The sequence below is a fragment of the Seriola lalandi genome, unplaced genomic scaffold (assembly GCF_002814215.2).
Source record: "Seriola lalandi dorsalis isolate HSWRI2012SDOR001 ecotype SW California unplaced genomic scaffold, Sedor1 jcf7180002054519, whole genome shotgun sequence".
NCBI classification, from domain to species: domain Eukaryota; kingdom Metazoa; phylum Chordata; class Actinopteri; order Carangiformes; family Carangidae; genus Seriola; species Seriola lalandi.
This window is the reverse complement of record NW_019525072.1, coordinates 2237393-2250128: the sequence shown is the minus strand read 5'-3', so window position 1 is coordinate 2250128 and position 12736 is coordinate 2237393. Positions and strand designations below refer to the sequence as shown.

The following is a 12736-nucleotide window of genomic DNA, read 5'->3' as shown; positions in this document are numbered from 1 at the left end:
TTTTTTTTTTTTCTGATGGTGAACCTGTGCAGGAAGAGTTCATCTTCAGGTGGAAGAATAAATGCTCTGTGAGGCTCTGTGGGTGCTGGCGCTCAGACAAAGGGCTGCGCTCGCAGTCTGAAGGGGACATTCCACCAACCCTGTCCGCGCACTCGGCTGTCAACACACGGTATTGTTGTGGGGAGCGAACCATTCCACTCCAGTGAGCTACCTCTTGAAACTTCAGCATAGCTTGTGGATCAGCCAGGCCTCTTCATCCTGACCCACCCCTTCCAACCAGTTGTGAAACGCTAATCAAATAGATACCTGAGAGGAAAAGGTGGGTGCTTGATTTGACATATTGCCATTTTAATTATTCAATAAACTAAAGATTCTGCACAGTTGTGTGTGTTATAATGAGGAATAAAGCGCCATAATTACTATAATAATTATGGCGCTTTGTGGGAATATGTTGCTACTAAGACAATGCATAAACAAACTTACTAGTGTGAAACCGATGAGGAAAACCTTCAACGTAATGAGGTGTAAAGTTTTATAATGATGAGCCAAAAGAAATTAAATTTAAATATAATAGAATAATTATTATAGAGGAAAAACCTCAACACAGACAAAAACAAAATAAAAGTGGATGCAGCTACGGGGCTGAAAACAAAGGAAAGTTGGAGGCTCTGGAAATCTAATTAGAGGTGGAGCTGGTGTCTTAAACCTGTCAAAAGTAACAGGATCCCTCTGCAGGCCAGCTCCAGAGGTAATTCAACACTGATGCTTGTCTTCACAACTAGCCAGGATGGCTGCAGCAGCTTTCAACTGGGACGCTTTAGTGGAAACTAGGGCCTGAACCTCTCCTCTGTTCTGCTGGGCTTTAACTCAGAACCTGAGAGACTGAGCGATGGAGAGGGAATGAGACAAAGCCAGACAGAGAGCATGCATGTGGAACGGCATCTGGACACAAAGGCAGGAATCTGAGACGTCACTGATGATGAGCACATAGACAGATGCACGAAACTCATCTGTGTGTTGTGTTGCACCACAGAGCCTTACTCTAAACGTGCACAGAAAGCTTTCTCCATGCACATGACTAGGTGTGACAGACACAGAGCGGTGTGGCAAAGCATTGCCTGCAAAGAGGCATTTTCTGCACACAGCTGCTATTGGTTGCCAGTAATAACCAGCACACTGTTTCCTCAAGCAGGAACAAAGAACAATAGTCTCCTTCAATGTGAAGAGCATTGCCCTTCAGCCTCAATAATGGGACAGCACACTTCCATTTGGCTGCTGCAACTGTATCATAGCAGGAATTTATTTACAATTCAGCATTGCTTTTTTTCAGAGTGGCTGTATCAGGACAGCAGTCTCTCCCCCATCCCTTTTAGCTCCATTAATAGACACAAATAGGAGGCTTGAGGCTGAGCACATGTGCCAGCTGCACCAGCGCAATTAAATTTGTTAAATTATTGCAGCCTATAATGATTTTATTAATGGAAAAGTCAGCATACATAGACCAGCTCTGTATCTCCACTGCCTCCAGCCTGCTAGGAGAAAAAAAAAAAAAAAATGTTGCTGCTTTTCCTTTGTTTCATCTCGCTTTTTCTCCCTCTCTCGGCTCTGCCCAGTTTTCCTAGGACAGTTCTCTTTCCCATCTGTTGTGCAGACAGCTCGAGGTCCTCCTGACAACGCGGAGTCCTTGGTGTCTGTCATCAGGGGATTTCACTGTTTGTGGGAAACCTGACAGGCTGGTTTGCCTACAGCACTGTCTCGTCGCGGCCCTGCCCTGCCCCTCCACCTGCCGTGCGCCATTCAGGTGCTTCCAAGGCGGTTGCTCGACAGGAGTGGAGACTTCCTCCTATCTAACGCCTCCCTCCGGACCCATCGTCAAAGTCGTGCCCTTTGTTTGACATCTGGGACGACAGGTAAAGGCAAATCAAACAGTTCCAAGGTAAAATGTATAACTTGTTCTCAGGTTGTTTATGATTTAAACATGTCTGAGCTTCACTACATTTATACTGTACTGAGTTGTGCATATACATAAGTATGTGGATGTTGGAGAACACGCATCATTTTAAATAGTACAATCATTTCCTGATTTCTCCTGGATTCATAAGCCAATGTCAAAGTGCTGTGATGTGGGCAAAGGTGTAGCAACACTACAGAAAGACAAATAACACAATATCCTGTCTGGATTTCACAGTGAAGCTTAGACGCAGATAGACAAGATAATGAAAGAAATTACTGTAGACAGGAGAGTAAAAACAAGTTGAAGAGACAAAGGAAACCAAACAAGAGACAGGATATCCCTTTATAGATCTCAAACGATCCTCCAAAAATTTAACATCTTTCTCATCATTTGAGAAATGATTCAGAGATGCTCTTGTGGTGCATGTTCACGCACTGAAATGTTAATACAGTGTTTTTAGGACTTTCACAGCTTTCTGCAATCACACATACAGTGTTTCAGTAAACCACTGACCCACAGTTGCGAAAAGCTGCACATAGTCTAGAGCATAGCATAGATTTTTCTTGACATCCAAAAGATGATTCAGAAGGGACTGATGCTTTACTGCTGAAAGACGACCCTTGTTTCCTCCTAATCCTAACAAGACAGAGTTTCCCTCTCCATCACGGGGCTGACGGCTGCACAAAAGCCTCTGGTGTTTTCCCCAGAAACACCTGATAAGCCCCAATTAGCAAACCGTCTGCTCACCAAGAAACCAAGGCAACGCTGGCCCATTACACCACCTGCTACCTGTCACACACTACGTACACCTCCGCTGCACTTTCTCTGTGCAAAAAGATAACTCCTAAAAAAAAAACCCTGACGAGGCATGCACGCCCACATTTAAATGAACACACACACACACACACACACACACACACACACACACACACACACACACACACACACGGTCTCACTCACACGAACATTGATGCACAAATATTTTTGGTCTAGATAAAGGGCAGTGGCTAACCTCGTGCTTGGATCGTCTATGTTTTTAGCTTATCTTGTTTGCAGTGAAGTGTGTCTGCTGTTTGTTTACCTAGCATCACCTCTGTTGAGCTGTTTGTGGTCTGACACATCCTGTAACACATCTTTCTCCATCTGCCCTTCACACTCCCTGCTTATAAGTCACTGTAATGGCAACACAGCATGAGATTCAGCATCTTTTTTTTTCACAGCATGACCAAGTGTTGCTTCACAGAATGAGCTCTAAAATCACCTATGACACTAAAACAGAAAGGTCTGGGACTAAAATATTAAAAACGTTAATCATGTATATTTTCCATTTTAAGGGAATTTAATGGCTTCCTGCTCCCTCTAAAAGACGCTAGGCTTTTCTTCTGTAATAAAGACTTAATCTCTCTAACAGTCACAAGGAGATTCATCATGGATACACAAAAATCATATGCTGCTGTGATTTGTTCTTTCCTGTTCAGTTTCGCAGCCGTTAATGGTTGTATCAGGGAGTAACTGATCTCCGAGAGTCAACACCCCTCTTCTCCTCTCAGCGTCCAGCATTTTCTAACTGACCTGGCCGCCAAATGATCAGTCCTCGTTTGAGAGAGAAATACATGCATTTCAGGGAAATAATGACCGTGCCTGAGCAATTGCTGCGATTGAGATTTCAGCTGAACAGCAGAAGTCATGTTTCAAGGGAAAACATCAGAGTCTTTGCACGAAAACAGGATCTTGTGTTAACCAAGGGGCTTTTTTTTTTCTTGCGTATTTGAAATGGCATAAAAAGGTATGATGCACTGCGTTAGAGGGGAGGTACCTCAGACATGCTGTGACGCTGCTGGGAGGAAAATTCCATATGCAAAGTGCAGCGGTGTAGTCTCAAAGTTTCCCCAGTCAAGTGTTGACATGTCAGACACACAGGAGAAAACACAGCTATTACCACCACAAAGTTTCACCACTGCTGCCACAGGAGCTGCTACCACAGCCGGAAATTACTAAAATGAAAGATGCCTACAGAACACCCACAGCCATTCGCAACTCTTCCGTTTCTAAAAATTCATCTGCAGCAGTATGGCATACTATATGTCTGTGCATTTACAATGAGAGCTCAGTGTCCCTCTAAGCCAATGCATGCACATATGGGCCCGTTAAAGTTGCCTGTTTTTTTTGTTTTTTTGTTTTTTGTATCAAGCAGCTCCATGCAATAACGCTGTGTAACCACAGAAAACACAGGGATGCACTGTGTCTGCTGGCAGGTGGCTGCAGTGTCCCCCTGCTGCTCTATCCATCACAGAGCCCCGGGGCTCTCTCTGTGTGTGTGTGTGTGTGTGTGTGTGTGTGTGTGTGTGTGAGTGTGAGTGTGAGTGTGAGTGTGTGTGTGTGTCTGTGTGTGTGTGAGATCTTTTCACATGGGCATAGCAACACTATTGATTGAACACTCTCAGTTTCCACGAAAAAAAAAAAAGCTTTCATGTTTCCAGTATCACTGTAACTGGGATGAGGAGGATTCATGTTGCTGCTGGGACCCAACTAAGCCTGGTCCTTCAGATGACCTTGGTCACTGCACAGACACCGAAGAGCCAGTTTACTCTCTTACTTAGCAGCGTCTGTTCTATAAGGTGAGAATAAAAGCACAACAGGTCTTACATGGTCTGTCACAAGCTTATCTTAAGCCATTGCTCTTATCTCTGCTACACTCCACAGCTGACATGAACAACGTACACTTTTGAGGTCAACTAAGCACCAGCAACCCCACCTTTATACTGCGGTGCAAAGTAATAGTTCTGTCACCCAAAGAGAAAATGCATTCACCTCATGACTCAACCTCCTATCACTATTCACACGACTAAAGGCCACTGCACGTTTTATTCAGCAATCGACAGTCAGTAGTGAAGCTAAAAGTGCTAAACATGCAGCCACTTGAGCTCTTTCTTATCCACAGATATCTACAGATATCTACTGATGTTTACTGAAACGCAGTCAAAGCATTAAAATTGCTCTGAGACAGACAGGCTGATTCGTTTCTGGCAGTGATTTCACACATTGTAGCCTTGTGCTCAAGGGACAGACATGTGGGTTGGGACCAACGCGTCGGCTGGAGCTGTTGTTTTTGAAACACCAGCGGCTCGTGAAATCACCAGACAAATGAAAAATAAGAGGTTTTCAGGGGGAAATGCAAACGAGAGAGGGAAGAGAGCCTGTTTCAGTGTCGCACCGTGACATGCACAGTCGAGAGACAGAACAGACTGAGAGATACGAAACAGGGGGCCTGGAGTATCTCACTGTTTCTTGCTTGGAGAGGAACTCATTTTGAGGAACAACAAGTTTAACAGAGAAAATCAATTGGCAAAAGTCTGTAGCCTGCAAAACCATGTTGGATATGATGTATACAAATCACATCCTTTTTTTGTGACTAAAAATACAGAAATACAGAAGTATTTATTCAAATATAGTATCAGTGTCATGATACATCACGTCATTAGATGAAAGGTAAAATACAAAACAGTTCCTTTTTACCAACAGATTGAACTGTTCCTTGTTGTGATTTCAATCTGTGTTTGAGGTTTAATTTTAGCTCCAAGAGCAAATCTTCCTCTCTCTTTGTCCGTTATTATGCTAACACACTTATGCTTCATTAAAACCATGTATAAGCTGCTAGATATTAGGGAAGTGGGGGGTGTCCCCAATACACGGGCTTTCATCATATAATTAGGGATTACCCTTTCGCTCGTCAAACAGTTTGACAGTTTGGGTACAGCCTCTTCTGAGGGGTCTGTCAACACAGTTCAGTCAGTGACCAAAACTGGAAGGTTTTTTTTTTTTTTATCTTTACTGTGTGTTTCATGGTGGCTCGTCTTGTTTTCTGTTCCTCCCCTCAGTGAGTTAGTCTCTGCAACATCGCAGTGCTTTATTTATGGCAGCTGTTCATGTGCTGTTCATGTGCTGTTCACGTGCTCTGGGGCTCTTTAGGGTGGCAGCGAGTTGGAGCTGGAGACAAAGAGCTGCGTAAAGAAGGGCATCATACAGCCTCAGGAGCCATAACCCAATGACCGGCAAACACCCCCCACCCCCCACCCCCGTCTGCCCCATTGGGGGGTGGGGGGGATCTCCAAGGGTGGCGCCTGAGAGGCAATTACTGTAATACCTTCACCCTCGTACCGTGCCTGTCAACTGTAGTAACTGGCTTCCAAATTATTCATGTTTTAATATCACTCTACTTTGCATATTTCCCTTTCATGCTGGTCCCTGATTTGCAGAGCCACATCATCCTCACTATAACACCCCCAACCACCCACCCTCCGCACTCCTCCTCCCCTCATATATTTTAAACTTCACCACAGAGATCAAAAGACAAGGCCACAAAGAGGTGCTTAAATGCACATCAAGCAGGATTTATTTAGCACACATCTGGAGCAGACATGTTCTTATAGCCCCCTATTAAAGACTTCATTACAGCACACACTGTGCAATCAGATCTGACTCCAAGAAACGCTCCACTGAGAAACTACCCTCTTATAGAGCTGCGAATCTGTCCTACATCTTCTCGTCACTGAAAAAAATGTGTGTGTGATGTTTCATGTAGCTTTGCTCAGAACAGAAAACAGAAGATAGCACCATTACCATCCTTATCATTAACCGTTGAAGACACATGCATGCATTTCTACAGGAGGCCGGATGTGTGTGTGATGTGCAAAGCTTCCTAAGATTCGTTCAGCATGAGAAAGTGAAGTTCAAGCTTCATATGGAGCTGCGGTAAACCACAGACAAAAATGCTCAGCCGTGTATTTTTCGGATTTGTATGTAAAAAGGTAAGCTAGTGTTAACCACATGGCGCCTTTGGCGCAGACTCCGGATGCACACGCTGGCTGGAGCGACACAAGAAGAGGTCAGCTCTGGCCGATCCGCATTAGAAGCCTCAGGTCTGAAGGCTGAGTGTGCTTGATTCAGGTTTCAGCCACTCTGGCCCTTCTCACACCTTCCCATGTTCTTGTCTTTACAATGAAGTCTCCTCTAATGAATGGCTTTGAACCTCCTTTTAGATCTCCTTTGTCCTGGATCCCTGCTCCTATTCTCCTCTGTTGCTAGACCTTGAACTCCACCCCTTCTCATGTTCTATTGCCTCGTTGGGAAACTGTGCGTTTGCCGTGAGAGAGTTTATGATTGTTGCGTGGCGTGCCAATGGCAACATGAGACATGACAACATATATCCACTGTGCTGGCTGTATAGGTAGCGTGGAGGATTGCTGTGACAGTGATGTTGTAGTGATTTTCAGCGCGCTGAACGTTACCCGCAGACAGTCAGGAAGTCAGCATGCCAGAATCAGAGACAAAGCAAAGGAGAAGGTGCTGGTAACAAAGCAATGCACTGCACGAGGGAAAAATGATACCATCTACACAGGCTAACACACAGGGGCACAAAGCCGCCCTGATTGCCCACTGATAAGATGATGAATTGATGGAGGCCCTCCATCTCTCCTCATGGTCCAGCACAGCAAAACAACCCCAGACTCCACTGGCAAACACAGATCCATTAAACACAGCTCTGTTATTGGAGAAAAACACGGTTGCCTGGAGAGAGAACATTGTTGTGTCCACACAGCCCACAGTTTCTCCTCAGTATTTAATACAATTTAAGAATTTCTTGCGTTGAAAAGCAAATTTATTTCTTGAAAAACTCTTGTAATGTCAACATCAATCAGCCTCTCTGACATGAGGACATTGTATCTTACACGGAAAAATATAAATATATTTTACAGTTACAACCTGCATTTAAAGACCAGTGAATGTGTGCCTGAAAAGAGACTCGAGGGTATTTAAAGTTACACAGTTTTGGAAGGATACTATGTCTGTTTTTTTTCCTGGCAACATTACAGAAGTACATTTAAAAAAAAAAGAAAAAAAAGAAATGGCCCTATAGTAAATAACTCAGTTTCCGAACCTTATGCAAGGTTTGGGTAGAGTGGATTGCCAGGGGATCTTCTGAAAAAATATCAAACAGGTCAGAAAGCGAGCATTGCTGTAGCACGAGACAGCAGCTACTTGACTTTGACCTAAGCGAGGCTCATCTGAAATGGACATGCTGGAACAGTCGTCATATTAGTTTAAAGTAAACAACATCCACTTCCACTCAATCTGTCTGTTGCAATGGAGCAGTCTGGCCTCTATCATGACCCGGCTTGTGTTTGGCTGGAGGTTAATTCCATCGTGTCTTTAAGCCTGGAGAGACTGAAGCTGAGGCCTTTACAAGATAAACAATCTTAATAGCTCTTTCTAACAAAACAGGCCACAGTTTTTCAGTCATTAGAAAAACTGAAAGAGCTTTACAGGAGGAGAGACCAACTTTCAGCTCCAAACTAAATGAATGTCTTCGACAGGCTCTCATTGGCTGCATGGGGCAATCCAAAATCCAAGAAAACTGTCTCCAGCTTACTTCTGGATCTGGGGAGGTGGGGTGTTGAAGTAATCCTGTTGAGTTTTCCAGCTGCACAAATAAAGCTGACTGGATAACAAAGGCTTCCAAGAGGGAAGGAGAGGGGGAGGAGGAGGTGGAGGTCTCCAACTCCAAAACCACAGCATCTTCATATGTACCTGCTCCAATGTCGCTCCAGAGCGAGTGCTGAGAATGATCAGGAATCAGGAAACCACGACATGACCACACTGATTAAGGCTGCCGCAAATACAGACAGTATGAGGTTGTTCCCATCCAGTACATAAATCACAACGGTGTAACCTAGAGGGAGGCAGTAACCAGAAACCTCGTACTCAATCTGCTTGTCTTTGTCCCTGAAGGATGTGTAATGTTCATGTCTGTGTGGAGCAATGTTGCACAATGAAAAATGCCAGTCAGAGCTCTGAAAACCATTTTCTGCATTACTTCCAACTGACAGCATTTCGGAGCAAAGGCTGGTCGGAGCTTGAAGTGTGACAGGAGCACAGCCTTATCCCCACCCTATAGAAAGCATCAGGAAATCCTGGCATGCTGCTACAAGCATTAGCGCCTGGTCATGGGGGGTCTTATAGTTTGTCCCTCAAGTGGAACAGGAATGTAACAGGAGACTTTAAAGCTAATGGATTCTTTCACTGGGTAAAACATCTTCCTAAAATAGTCAGACTCACTTTTTTCTTCTCCACCAAATATCAGCTTATGTAAATGTTTATATAATAATCAGAGCAGCACTGACAGCATATTCTTGAAACTCAGGGAGGTTGTTTTGAGAAGGAGAGAGAGATAGGGCGAGTAAGTGTGCATGCATATTTCTCTAGCTGCCAGCAAAGAGCAAACACAGCCTCTTGTGACATCTTCTTTTCAAATGTGTTTACAAATGGGGTAAAAAGCAGAGGACGCCATATTCATTTCTCTGATCTGAGACACTCCCAGCTCTTGGCTGTGAATCAGAGAGCTACATGCTGTCAGCTGTGTGTTGTGACTTGCGCTTGGGCAGCTTGCGAACAGAAGGCGTTTATTTTGCTCCAGCTGCCACACCCAAGGAAAGTGTTTTTCAGGCAAAAGGGGGAGTACCAGCTCGAACTCCGAGCCTGTAGAACCCAGATGGCCGTCCGCAGAACACTATTAATATCCCAGAGAAAAGCCCAGAAGTTATGAAAGTTATGTATGCAAATTCTGACTGGTTTCAACTATTAACCAGGTAGAGGCCAGGGTGCCTCTGGCAGGTCGCTCCTCTGATCTCTCCGTGTTGTTCGCCTTCCAGTGCGGCTGAATAAAGTGGTGAGTATACACAACAAAAGAGGAGCCAGTCTCCCCAAGGAAAAGCCTTCTCGCTGCTTCCTATTAGCAGATCGCTCCCAGGCCTGAGCTGAAACCTGAGCATCCTTCAGAGATCGACACCAACCACCCACCACCCATCTCCGCCTTCAACCCCCTAGTGACCTGCTCCATCAAAAAAAAAAAAGCCCCGCGAATCCAGTTCCCACCACTGAATTACCATTAATTTATTTATCCATCCATGCATTTATACATCTATTTATTTATTCAACTCATCTATTTGTCTTCATGTCTCACGCTATCCTGGGCAGTCCCCATTGAGAAGGGTCCGATTACAGCAGTCATGGTGTAGAGGAAAACAGGGCCACTGTGCACAGTGAGCTGGGTCAGCAACACACAGATCCTCAGCTCATGATGTCATGGGCTGCTGGACTGAGCCAGTCTCCCTGCTCTCTACCATAAAAGATTATAAAGTTCCTCTATATAGACTGGTAGGACTAACACCATGTGTGCTCCTTGTCTGTGAAAGGCTGCGTGTGCCTTGATCTGTGGAGTGTCTGGCCAATAAGCTGTCGCTGTTCACAGCATCCTGAAGTTACCAAGGCCAAAGCCAAGGATCATGAATGTGTGAATGCTTGTGTGAAGAAGCCTGGCAGTGGTTGGGCCTGGTGGGGTTGTGAGTGTTGTTCTGGTGTAATGAGCCATGTGGTCACATGTGGTAAACGCAGACGGCTGGCAGGCAGTATCATGCCCTGTCTCCTGCCCAGTTCAAGGCATGCTGGGAGAAGCACCTGAGTGCGTGAGGGACTTTGCATGCCCCAAACAAACCAAGCTGCTCTAACACAAACCTAGCATCAATGAACCTGCTGACAGAGCCTTCGACACTCGATAGTCTTAAAACTACTGACCGTGCTTCCTCTTCACCCTCCACTGCTGATGTTATCACAGTAAGATGTTTACCAGTCTTAATTCAACAAGCTTGCACCCATGTGCGTTTGAGAGTTGTTTCTGCTTGGTAACCTCAACTGGGCCTTGAGATAATGTCACCAAACCTTTGCACTTCCCCTTCGCAAGCCATAGCTTGCCACGGTGTGGTGCAAGCTAATGAGCAACACACCGTGCAGACTGAGCATGACCCACCACAGGAGAGAGGATGATGGATGGGAGCTTTTATCTGGGCAATAAACATTAGTTCCTCCACCTTATCATCTTATCTCACTGTGATTTGAGGATTCTCTTGCAACAGGATGCCTCATGACTGGGCTGCTGACACTTATGCATCCCTCTCTGCAGGGTTCACTCTACTGGACACAATCAATCTGCTGTTTAGATAGCATGGCCTTAGAGTGCTGATAAGGAAATGTAACTACTAGGTTTCCAAGAGATGGCACAGACACAAGTCTGCAAATGTTTAAAACAACTTGGAATTGTTCACCAACGTAGCCACAACTAAAATCCACCAGCCTGTAATAATAATGTATGTCACTGTGACAGTTTATTCAAATGTATATTGTTATCTTTTACTTTTTAAATCCCTGACAACAATACACTGTGTTAAGTCGTTGCTGAAGCTCTGTGCTGCCTTCCTATAGAGAGCACATCTCCAACCACATGAGCTTAACTCCGGTACATTGGGGATAATGGGGGCTTTTGTCTTATTAATACATCCTTTCAATACAATGCCTTCTTTAAAGTGACGGATGAACAAGCCTCAACAACATCGTAGGGGTCACAGCGCGAAGAGGGAAGGGGGGGGGGGGGGGGGGGTGGCACAGCAGGCTGCGCAACGGCTCCAAGGACCTGTGTGTGTGTGTGTGTGTGTGTGCGCGCGCGTGCGTGCGTGAGCGAGGACGCGCCTGGAGCACAAGCTACTCACCTCAGACCCAAACATCAACAACAACAACAATAATAGCTACACAGACTATAATTCACCCTCACTGTATGATCGACAGCCGTGGAGCCCACGTGTTAATATTTAACACCACACAATATTATTCATTAAAACACACACACCCACGCAGTGTTTAACAAACGCAGCTGTCACACGGAACATCCAAACCCTCTCGGTGGGTGCAGCAGCGGTGTCTCTGCTCGGTGGTTAGTAAAAGTGCAGTGGCGTGTTGCTTCATCCTGTACTGGCCACGCTGCTGCTGTCAAAACGTGTTGAGTGAGTCAAAGACACATTTCGAGACTTTGTGCGTCAGTCCCAACTTTCATATCTTTTCCAACACGCTTATCTGGTCGTCGATGATGCTGATGGTCAGGAGGGGGAACCTCGTATAGTATGCCAGTAAAGATTCTCTCTCGAAATATACCCAACTCCCATTTACTGTTGAGACTGAACTCTGCAGCGCGAGAGACACATCAGGTCCTTTTGTTAGGCTGGTGCAGCGCAGACTGTCACACTAACCACACTTTAAGACGGCTACTCACCCCATGAGAGATACAGTAGTAGTAGCAGGAGCAGCAGTAGTAGTAGAGAGCAGCGAAAAGACGCTCCGACAGAAAATATTTGTCTCCAAACGTCCTCACATGTGGTCACCAGTCTCCACAAAAGCTGGCGTCAAAAGTTCAGCTCTCTCCTCTCCTCTGCTGCTCCCGGGTCGAGAAGCGACGATGACAATCAAAACTTTCGTACAGGGCTTGGCGGCGGCGGCGGCTGCGGCGGCGTGTCTTGTCTAGTCAGTGGTAAATCCATACCCGGTCTGTGCGCTTCAACTGAAGCCGTCCAAAGATCACCGAGCGCGAGGCGACCCCCCCCCCCCCCCCAAAACAAGAATGTATATGACGAAAAATGAATGAGAGCAGAGACCACACTTTCCCCTTTGTCGCTCTAATCCACCAGTCCGTCTGATCGTCCCTCTGCTCTCTGGGAGCACACAGCAGTGGGAGCACAATACGCGTACTGACACAATACGCGGTCTGACACACACACATACACACACACACAAACACACACACACACAGGCACACACACTTACACACACACACACAGGCGCGCGCGCGCAAGAGAGAGAGAGGGAGAGCGAGACAGAGAGACAGGCGGTGTGAAAAGTGAT

The 12736-nt window shown here is 45.6% G+C and overlaps 1 protein-coding gene across 1 annotated transcript in view; it reads right to left on the bottom strand.

Annotated features, from left to right (window-relative positions):
* s1pr2 (sphingosine-1-phosphate receptor 2) overlaps nucleotides 1-12736 on the bottom strand; it is a 16558-nt gene extending 3822 nt beyond the window's left edge. Inside the window, exon 1 of the mRNA XM_023413869.2 lies at nucleotides 12111-12736. The gene's annotated coding sequence lies outside the window, so the exon portion shown is untranslated. The remainder of the gene's footprint in view (nucleotides 1-12110) is intronic.